Raw genomic sequence first — 8,084 nt, forward strand, 5'->3', positions numbered from 1 at the left:
GACATTTTATACCTGCAGAAGTGAAGAATTAATCCGTGGAAATCTCTTTCAGGTCAGTGACGAGAGCATCATCAGTTTGATTGACATCACAAATTTAAAATCCAAAAAGTGGAAAAGCACCATGGTGTTCATGCTTTGATTCACCACCTTGGCACTTTCCCACTGACCTTTTTATTTCTTGATAACAAGGATGGAGTTTGAACTGCAAAATAAGCGCTCCAGTCATGCTTTTTATTGACCTTTAATTCCTACTGCAAGAACCTTCCAAAAAGGCAAACTGAGATTGGTGTAATTATTTTTTCCAGAACACTAAATTCAATGTGCTTGTCAAAAAACAGTTCAGCACATATGATGCCACAAATGGAATAGGGATTTCCTAGCTTTATAATTTATTCTGGTGTGCTGCCAAAGTCATTCATATTAAGCCATGCTTTGTTCTTTGAAAAAAAATGCCTTTAGCAAAGTCAGGGGCTTATTGAACAGAGCAAAACCATATACAAACTCAAATATTAGTTGACTACGCCCACTGTACAAAACATTAGCAGTGTTAAATTTCTTGAGCTCCAAGTGATTATCTTTACCAATTAAAATAAATTATATGTTACTAACAAGCTTAATAGCAGGTTTCATATTGACTCAGAGAAAACTAACCTTAATTTCATGTATTTAGATTAATGTATAATTTCTGGGATGAACTTGTTACATTCCATCACATCTCTTTTTTGCTTTTAAACATTATTAATAACTTTTCAAACTCATTATCTGCTTCTATGTGAAAGCAGTTAGCAGATTGAATTTATTTTCCTTGGGCGTTCAGTCCAAAGCAAGTGGCTTCACAAATTTGACCAGACTAATCCTGACATGGGGTCACATTCAAAATGTTATTTTATCTTACTCTTTCAAAAAGACTAATTGATCTGTTGAGTATTTCCTGTGTTTTCGTACTTTTTCACAGAGGTTCAAACTTTGTTGTTTGTTAAAGCACTGAAGGGGGTTGGATGACACATCAATCCCAGTCATGAGCATCAGAGAATGTGACACAATCTTCAAATACAATTACTCTAATTAGACTGGAGACATGTTCAGAGTTGAGTTGCTGATGTCAGGGGCAGCCAGGAGATAGGACCTAGATACGGAGGCCAATAGAAGATGACGATAAGCAACTATAAAGGCAATTCATTGCCTTTTACTGCTGAAATCTGAGGGCTTGTAGTGAAATTAGGAGAGCTATCCCATGGACAAGCAACCACGTGACATTGTCATACTCATGGAATTATATCTCACAGAGCATGTCATAGACAACAATATCTTATCCCAAAGTATATCTTCTCCTACCAGCAGGACAGAGCCACCAGAGGTATATTTGAGGGAGTTGCCCTGGGTACTTTCAACAGTGACTTTGTAAACTGTGGTATCTCAAGGCACCAGGTCAAAGGTAAAAGTAAACTTAATTCTGATTACTGCCTATTGCCTTCCCACCCTCTGCTGGTGAACCAGATCTTCTCTGTGTTGAACACCAGTTGGAAGCAGCACTGAGGCTAGCAAGAGCACAGAGTGTGGGAAACTTCAAAGTCCATCACCAAGAAGGACGCGGTAGTACGACTACTGAGTAAATTAGCCTGGTCTGACATGACACAACTGCTGGATTGGTGAATGGTGAGGAAATCAAAATGAGGGAGAAATCTACTTCACCTCATCCTCATCAACCTACCTGTTGCAGATACATGTCTCCATGGGATTATTGGTAGAACTAGTTATACACCCTACCTATATCATTCTGCAACCTCCATGTGTCCTCCTCATAACAGACTTGCGTTCACATTGTTGTGTCATCAGCAAATCTAACTACAATGTTTTTGCTTTCTCTCATCTAAGTCATTGACAAAAATTGCAAAACATTGAAGTCCTAGCACAAACCCCAGCAAAACCCTACTCATCACATCTGGGCAATCAATCAAAAACTCACACTGTTTTCAGCCAGTCGCAAATTGTTTTTTACCAACACTCACATGTTACTCCCCACATTACACTCTCCTAATTGGCACAATCACCTTTTATTTGGCAACTTTTCAAATGTCTTGTAGAAATTAATGTACAGAACGTCTACAGACTCCACTTTACACATGGAAGATTCAGGTTCCATTTTATTCCTTCCAAGAACTCCAATAAATTGGTTTAGTGTAATTTCCCTTTCACAAAGCCATGCTGGTCTTCCTGATTACCTTGAGTTTTTTTCAGAATGCCTGCTATAACTTCCTGAATGATTGATTCTAACATGTTCCATATGACAGGTATCAAGCTATCTACTCTATAGTTTTCCTGTCTTCTTCCTCTCTCTCATCCTGAATAAATAGGTTAAATTTGCTACTTTCCGGTCTGATCAAAATTTTCCAGAATCTGGCAGATTTTGTAAATTACACACTGTGAGTTCCACTCCCTCATTAGCAATCTTCTTTAAAACCCTGGGATGAACCCCATTAGGGACTTGTCAGTGTGCACCTCTATCAGTTTGCTCAGTACTCTTCCCTAGTGATTGTAAATTTGCCAATTCCTCCTTACATCTCCTGATTTATAACTATCATTGGAATTTATTTTGTATTCTATACTGTGAAGGCTGAAGCAACATATTTCACAGATTAAATACCAGAAGCAATGAATGAACTAATATTGGATATTACAAATAGCTGAACGGCTTAAATTATTTTCTTGGCACTGAACTGAACATGGAGAAAGTGAGGACTGCAGATGCTGGAGATCAGAGTCGAGAGTGTGGTGCTGAAAAAGCACAGCAGGTCAGGCAGCAGCTGAGGAGCAGGAGAATCGAAGGAAAAGCCCTTTATCAGGGCTTATGACTGAAATATTGATTCTCCTGCTCCTTGGATGCTGCCTGACCTGCTGTGCTTTTCCAGCGTCACACTCTCGATGCTGAACTGAACATGCCTGTTAAAAACAATTTTCAACCTTCATGAGAATACTAGTATTAAGCTGGACAGGATTACGGCAATGTAACAAAAATGTAGAGGGAGAAGCATAAGCAGATCTTCTGACCGAAAGCTGGTTGAGGAGTCTGGACTGTATGCTTCAGGGAACATTGCACTTTTAACCTTTCATAAACAAAACAAAATATTGTTCTTATCTCAATGTTTTCCATGTCCTTTTGAATCAGTAATACTTTTTTCAAAATTATTAACTGACATGAATTAAAATTAAAGTATTACGCTGCTATTGTGGTAAATGTAAACAATCAAGTATTAATTTCCATCATTTGATTGTTATACCTGAGATCTTCCATGAACTCAAAAGAATACAGAACAGTACAACACAGATTTAGATTTAGATGTGGATTTTAGATTTGTTTGTCATGTTTACTGAAATACAGGAGTTCAGAGAAAACTGTGTAATGTCATCACACAATGCTCCATCTTAGGTATCAAGATACCAAGACACAAAAAACTTAGCTACAAAGTAGTAAGAGAAACAAGGGTTAGAAAGTTAAGCATTACTTCATAGAATAGTAGAAAAATAAAGAAATAAGATAGTAGTTAATATTAAAATCATTTGTAGTTTAAACCATGAGAATAAAAGGAATAAGTTAAAAGTTCAACAATTTTTGATGAGTCCTCTGCTTATCTCACTCTGCTGTCTGTTCTCAATGCTGCTGCAGCAAATACTGTCACTGCATTTGGACCTGCCACCTCTCCAATCTCCCCTGGTGCCTCAGGAACATGCCTGGGCAGGATCCATTCACATGCTGAGGCAAGACACCACCAGGAGCCACTGAGAAACTGACTGACATCCCACCGAGAGACCAGGCTGAGAGCTGTAAGGAGCCATCGAGTGACCGACCAACCCGCCACCGAGAGACCAGTCTGAGACCTGTCATGGGGCAGATGAGCAGCAAGGAACAGGCCCACCATCTTTGAGCCAGTCACCGTGCCATTCTAAAGTAATACCATCTGCCATGTAGGTGGTCCATATTCCTACAGTTCTTGCCTGTGTCTGTCTAAATGCCTTTTAAATATTGCTATAATTTCTTCTTCTACCACCTCCACTTGCAGCACGTTCCATGTACCTACCACCCTCCATGTAAAAAGATTTGCCTCACACATCTCCTTTAAACTTTTCCCCTCACACCTTAACCAGATACAGATACTGCTTAATAATTGTCATTTCTACCCTGGGAAAACGACTCTGACTCTCCACAGTAACATTGCCTCAATTTTATACACTTTTGTCAGGTTGCCCCTCAGTCTCCGACATGCTGGGGAAAACAATTCAGTTTAGCCAGCTATTCTGTAAAGTTAAAGCATTCCAATCCAGGCAACAGCCTTTCAAATCCCCCACATCCTTCCTATAGCATGATGACCAGAACCGCACACAATGTGGCCTAACTAAAGTTTCATACAGCGGTAAAGGTTTGTAAAAAGGCAGAAACATAAACATAAAATGTCTACAGTGGTCTCCTGGCCACAAACTGAAGTACACATTGTGAGATCCATGTGAAATCAATAGAACTGAGTGCACTGAGATTACCACATTGTCTCAAGACATTGAAACCAGACAATTGACTTATCGTTAAGAAATATGCATCTTCTATTTGATTTACACATGAATAATGATTTTGTTGATTGGGAGGTAGTTCAAAGAAGAATAATACCCCCAGGAAGGATATCCTTTCAGTATCCACCCTGACAAAGCCCCTCCACATCTTACAGGTTTTCATAAGACTGTGGTTCATTCTACTGACCTCCAAAAGATACAGGCCTTACCTGTCCAACCTGTTCAGAACAATGTATAACATTCAGGTTAAACCGTATTTTGTGTGCTAAGGAGGAGGAAAAATGATTAGGCATTTTTAGGATTTCTGTTGGGAGCTTGGAGCCGTTGTGAAGAGAGGTCTGGAATATGTTTATGTATTTTAATGAGGTTTTACAATGCTAAGTTGAAGAGCTAGTGTGAAGGGTGGTGGGGGAAGTGGAGTTAACAGCTCAGTGCATTGAAAAGAATGAATTAGATGAGTTAAAAATGAGAAACTGCCTTTGCAATTTACACTTGCATTTCTTTCAATATCATTGGATACATCTCATATCTCCAAGTGCCTTGTCAATTCTAAGTACCAACATTTTTATCCAATATTTTTTCTGTGACACTTTGGTACAGAAATCTAGTCAAGTGCAGGAAGGACCAAGCAATGTAAAAGTAGGGAGTAGTGTATTGAAGGCGATTGACACCATTCTCTGCAGCAAAGAGTGAGTGTCTGGATGGCTCTGCTTTCTGCCTGGTGCCAGGGTTCAAGACATCTGTCCAGGGGGCTGGAAAGAAACTTGTAGTGGGATTGATTTATTACAAACTAGTGATTGTTAATCATGTAGATACCTGTAACATAGATATAACTAGAAAAGACGCTTTGCATTGAGAGAATGAGGAGCTAGGCACTAAATTGAAATGTAAAATATCAACTGTTATAATCCTTGAGTTATTACCTGAGTCAGTAACTGATAACTATCCCTCAGTCAGCTGAATCAGCTACCTTATTAACCAACTCAAAAGGGAAAAGATTAAATCTAAAACTTATAATTTAAATCTAAATAAGAGCAACAACATTTGCGTGAAAGCTACATCAGCTGAAGTGATTGAGGACACTTGACCGGGAACCGTGCAACAGACTGGCATGTAAGGGAAAAATTCTTAAAGCTTGGAATACGCATGTTCCGACAATAAAGAAAAATTCTAAAGGGAAGACCAACCATTGTCAATAAATGAAAGAAATTATGGAAAACATCAATTTAAGGGAACAGTATATAACTGTGTAAACATAAGTGACAAGTCAGAGAAGTGATTAGTCAAAATAAAAGAAAGGCAGACAATGACTTAAAAAGTCAATCCTGAGAAAGAAATTAGAATATGAGAAGTTAGATCGGAGTGGAAACATTAATAGCAAGAGTCTTTGTAGTTATTTGAAAACAAAAAGAGTCAGTAGAGTGAGTGTTGGTTGTCTTGAGAATGAGAATGGAGAGTCACGAGTGGATAAAGAGGAACTGGTGAATAAAATGAACAAATTACTTGTTTTTCTCTTCACAAAAAAAACCCATAGCTGTGGATCAGGAGGTAGAAGGCAGAGACATTAAGATCATAAGAAAGAGGAACAGGAGGAGGCTGTTCAGCCCTTTGAGCCTGCTGCACCATTCAATAGGATCATGGCTGATCTGATATTCCTCATGTCCAATAGCCTGCCATTTCTCCATAACCCTCGGTTCCCCAAATGATCAAGAATCTCTCTATCTCAACCTTAAATATAAACAAGAACTCTGTCTCACAGCTCTCTGTGACAAGAAAATCCGAAAGGTTCACTCTGAGGAAAGAAATTCTTCCTCATCTCAGTTTTAGTTGGCCCCCACCTTGCTCTGAGACTGTGCCCTCTGGTCCTATACTCTTCCATGAGGGGAAACATCCTTTCAGTATGTACTGTGCCAAAACCATTAAGGACCCTAGATGTCTCAACATGACCACCTTTCATTCTTTTAAACTCCAGTGAATGGTGTCAATAGACAATAGGTGCAGGAGTAGGCCATTCTGCCCTTCGAGCCTGCACCACCATTCAATATGATCATGGCTGATCATCCTTAATCAGTATCCTGTTCCTGCCTTGTCTCCATAACCCTTGATTCCACTATCCTTGAGAGCTCTATCCAACTCTTTCTTAAATGAATCCAGAGACTGGGCCTCCACTGCCCTCTGGAGCAGAGCATTCCGCACAGCCACCACTCTCTGGGTGAAGAAGTTTCTCCTCATCTCTGTCCTAAATGGTCTACCCCGTATTTTTAAGCTGTGTCCTCTGGTTCAGCACTCACCTATCAGCAGAAAGATGTTTCCTGCCTCCAGAGTGTCCAAACCTTTAATAATCTTATATGTCTCAATCAGATCCCCTCTCAGTCTTCTAAACTCAAGGGTATACAAGCCCAGTTGCTCCAGTCTTTCAGCATAAGGTAGTCCTGCCATTCCAGGAATTGACCTCGTGAACCTACACTGCACTCCCTCAATAGCCAGAATGTCTTTCCTCAAATTTGGAGACCAGAACTGCACACAATACTCCAGATGTGGTCTCACCAGGGCCCTGTACAGCTGCAGAAGAACCTCTTTGCTTCTATACTCAATCACTCTTGTTATGAAGGCCAGCATGCTATTAGCTTTCTTCACTACCTGCTGTACCTACATGCTTACCTTCATTGATTGGTGTATAAGAACACCCAGATCTCTTTGTACTGCCCCTTTACCTAAATTTATTCCATTTAGGTAGTAATCTGCCTTCCTGTTCTTGCCACCAAAGTGGATAACCATACATTTATCCACATTAAACTGCATTTGCCATGCATCTGACCACTAACCTAACCTGTCCAGGTCACCCTGTAATCTCCTAACATCCTCCTCACATTTCACTCTGCCACCCAGCTTAGTTTCATCAGCAAATTTGCTAACGTTATTACTAATGCCATCTTCTATATCATTAATATATATTGTAAAAAGCTGCGGTCCCAGCACTGATCCCTGCGGTACCCCACTGGTCACTGCCTGCCATTACGAAATGGAGCCATTTGTCACTACTCTTTGTTTCCTGTCAGCCAACCAACTTTCAATCCAAGTTAGTACTTTGCCCCCAATACCATGCGCCCTAATTTTGCTCACTAACCTCCTATGTGGGACTTTATCAAAAGCTTTCTGAAAGTCCAGGTAGACGACATCTACTGGATCTCCCTCATCCATCTTCAAAGTTACATCCTCAAAAAATTCCAGAAGATTAGTCAATTCTGATTTCCCCTTCATAAATCCATGCTGACCCTGACCTATCCTGTTACTTCTATCCAGATGTGTCGTAATTTCATCCTTTATAATAGACTCCAGCATCTTTCCAACCACTGAGGTCAGACTAACTGGTCTATAATTTCCTGCTTTCTCTCTCCCACCTTTCTTAAAAAGTGGTATAACATTAGCCACCCTCCAATCCACAGGAACTGATCCCGAAGCTATCGAACTCTGGAAAATAATCACCAACGCATCCACGATTTCTCCAGCCACCTCCTTCAGTA

General features: G+C 40.0%; 1 long non-coding RNA gene across 1 annotated transcript in view; it reads left to right on the plus strand.

Moving 5' to 3' along the window:
• The window catches only part of LOC122540565, a 79,625-nt gene that overhangs the window by 63,766 nt on the left and 7,775 nt on the right, over window positions 1-8,084 (plus strand). Inside the window, exon 3 of the long non-coding RNA XR_006309351.1 lies at window positions 3,665-3,963. This is a non-coding gene — a long non-coding RNA (uncharacterized LOC122540565). The remainder of the gene's footprint in view (window positions 1-3,664; window positions 3,964-8,084) is intronic.

The sequence above is a fragment of the Chiloscyllium plagiosum genome, chromosome 3 (genome assembly GCF_004010195.1).
Source record: "Chiloscyllium plagiosum isolate BGI_BamShark_2017 chromosome 3, ASM401019v2, whole genome shotgun sequence".
Lineage (NCBI taxonomy): Eukaryota > Metazoa > Chordata > Chondrichthyes > Orectolobiformes > Hemiscylliidae > Chiloscyllium > Chiloscyllium plagiosum.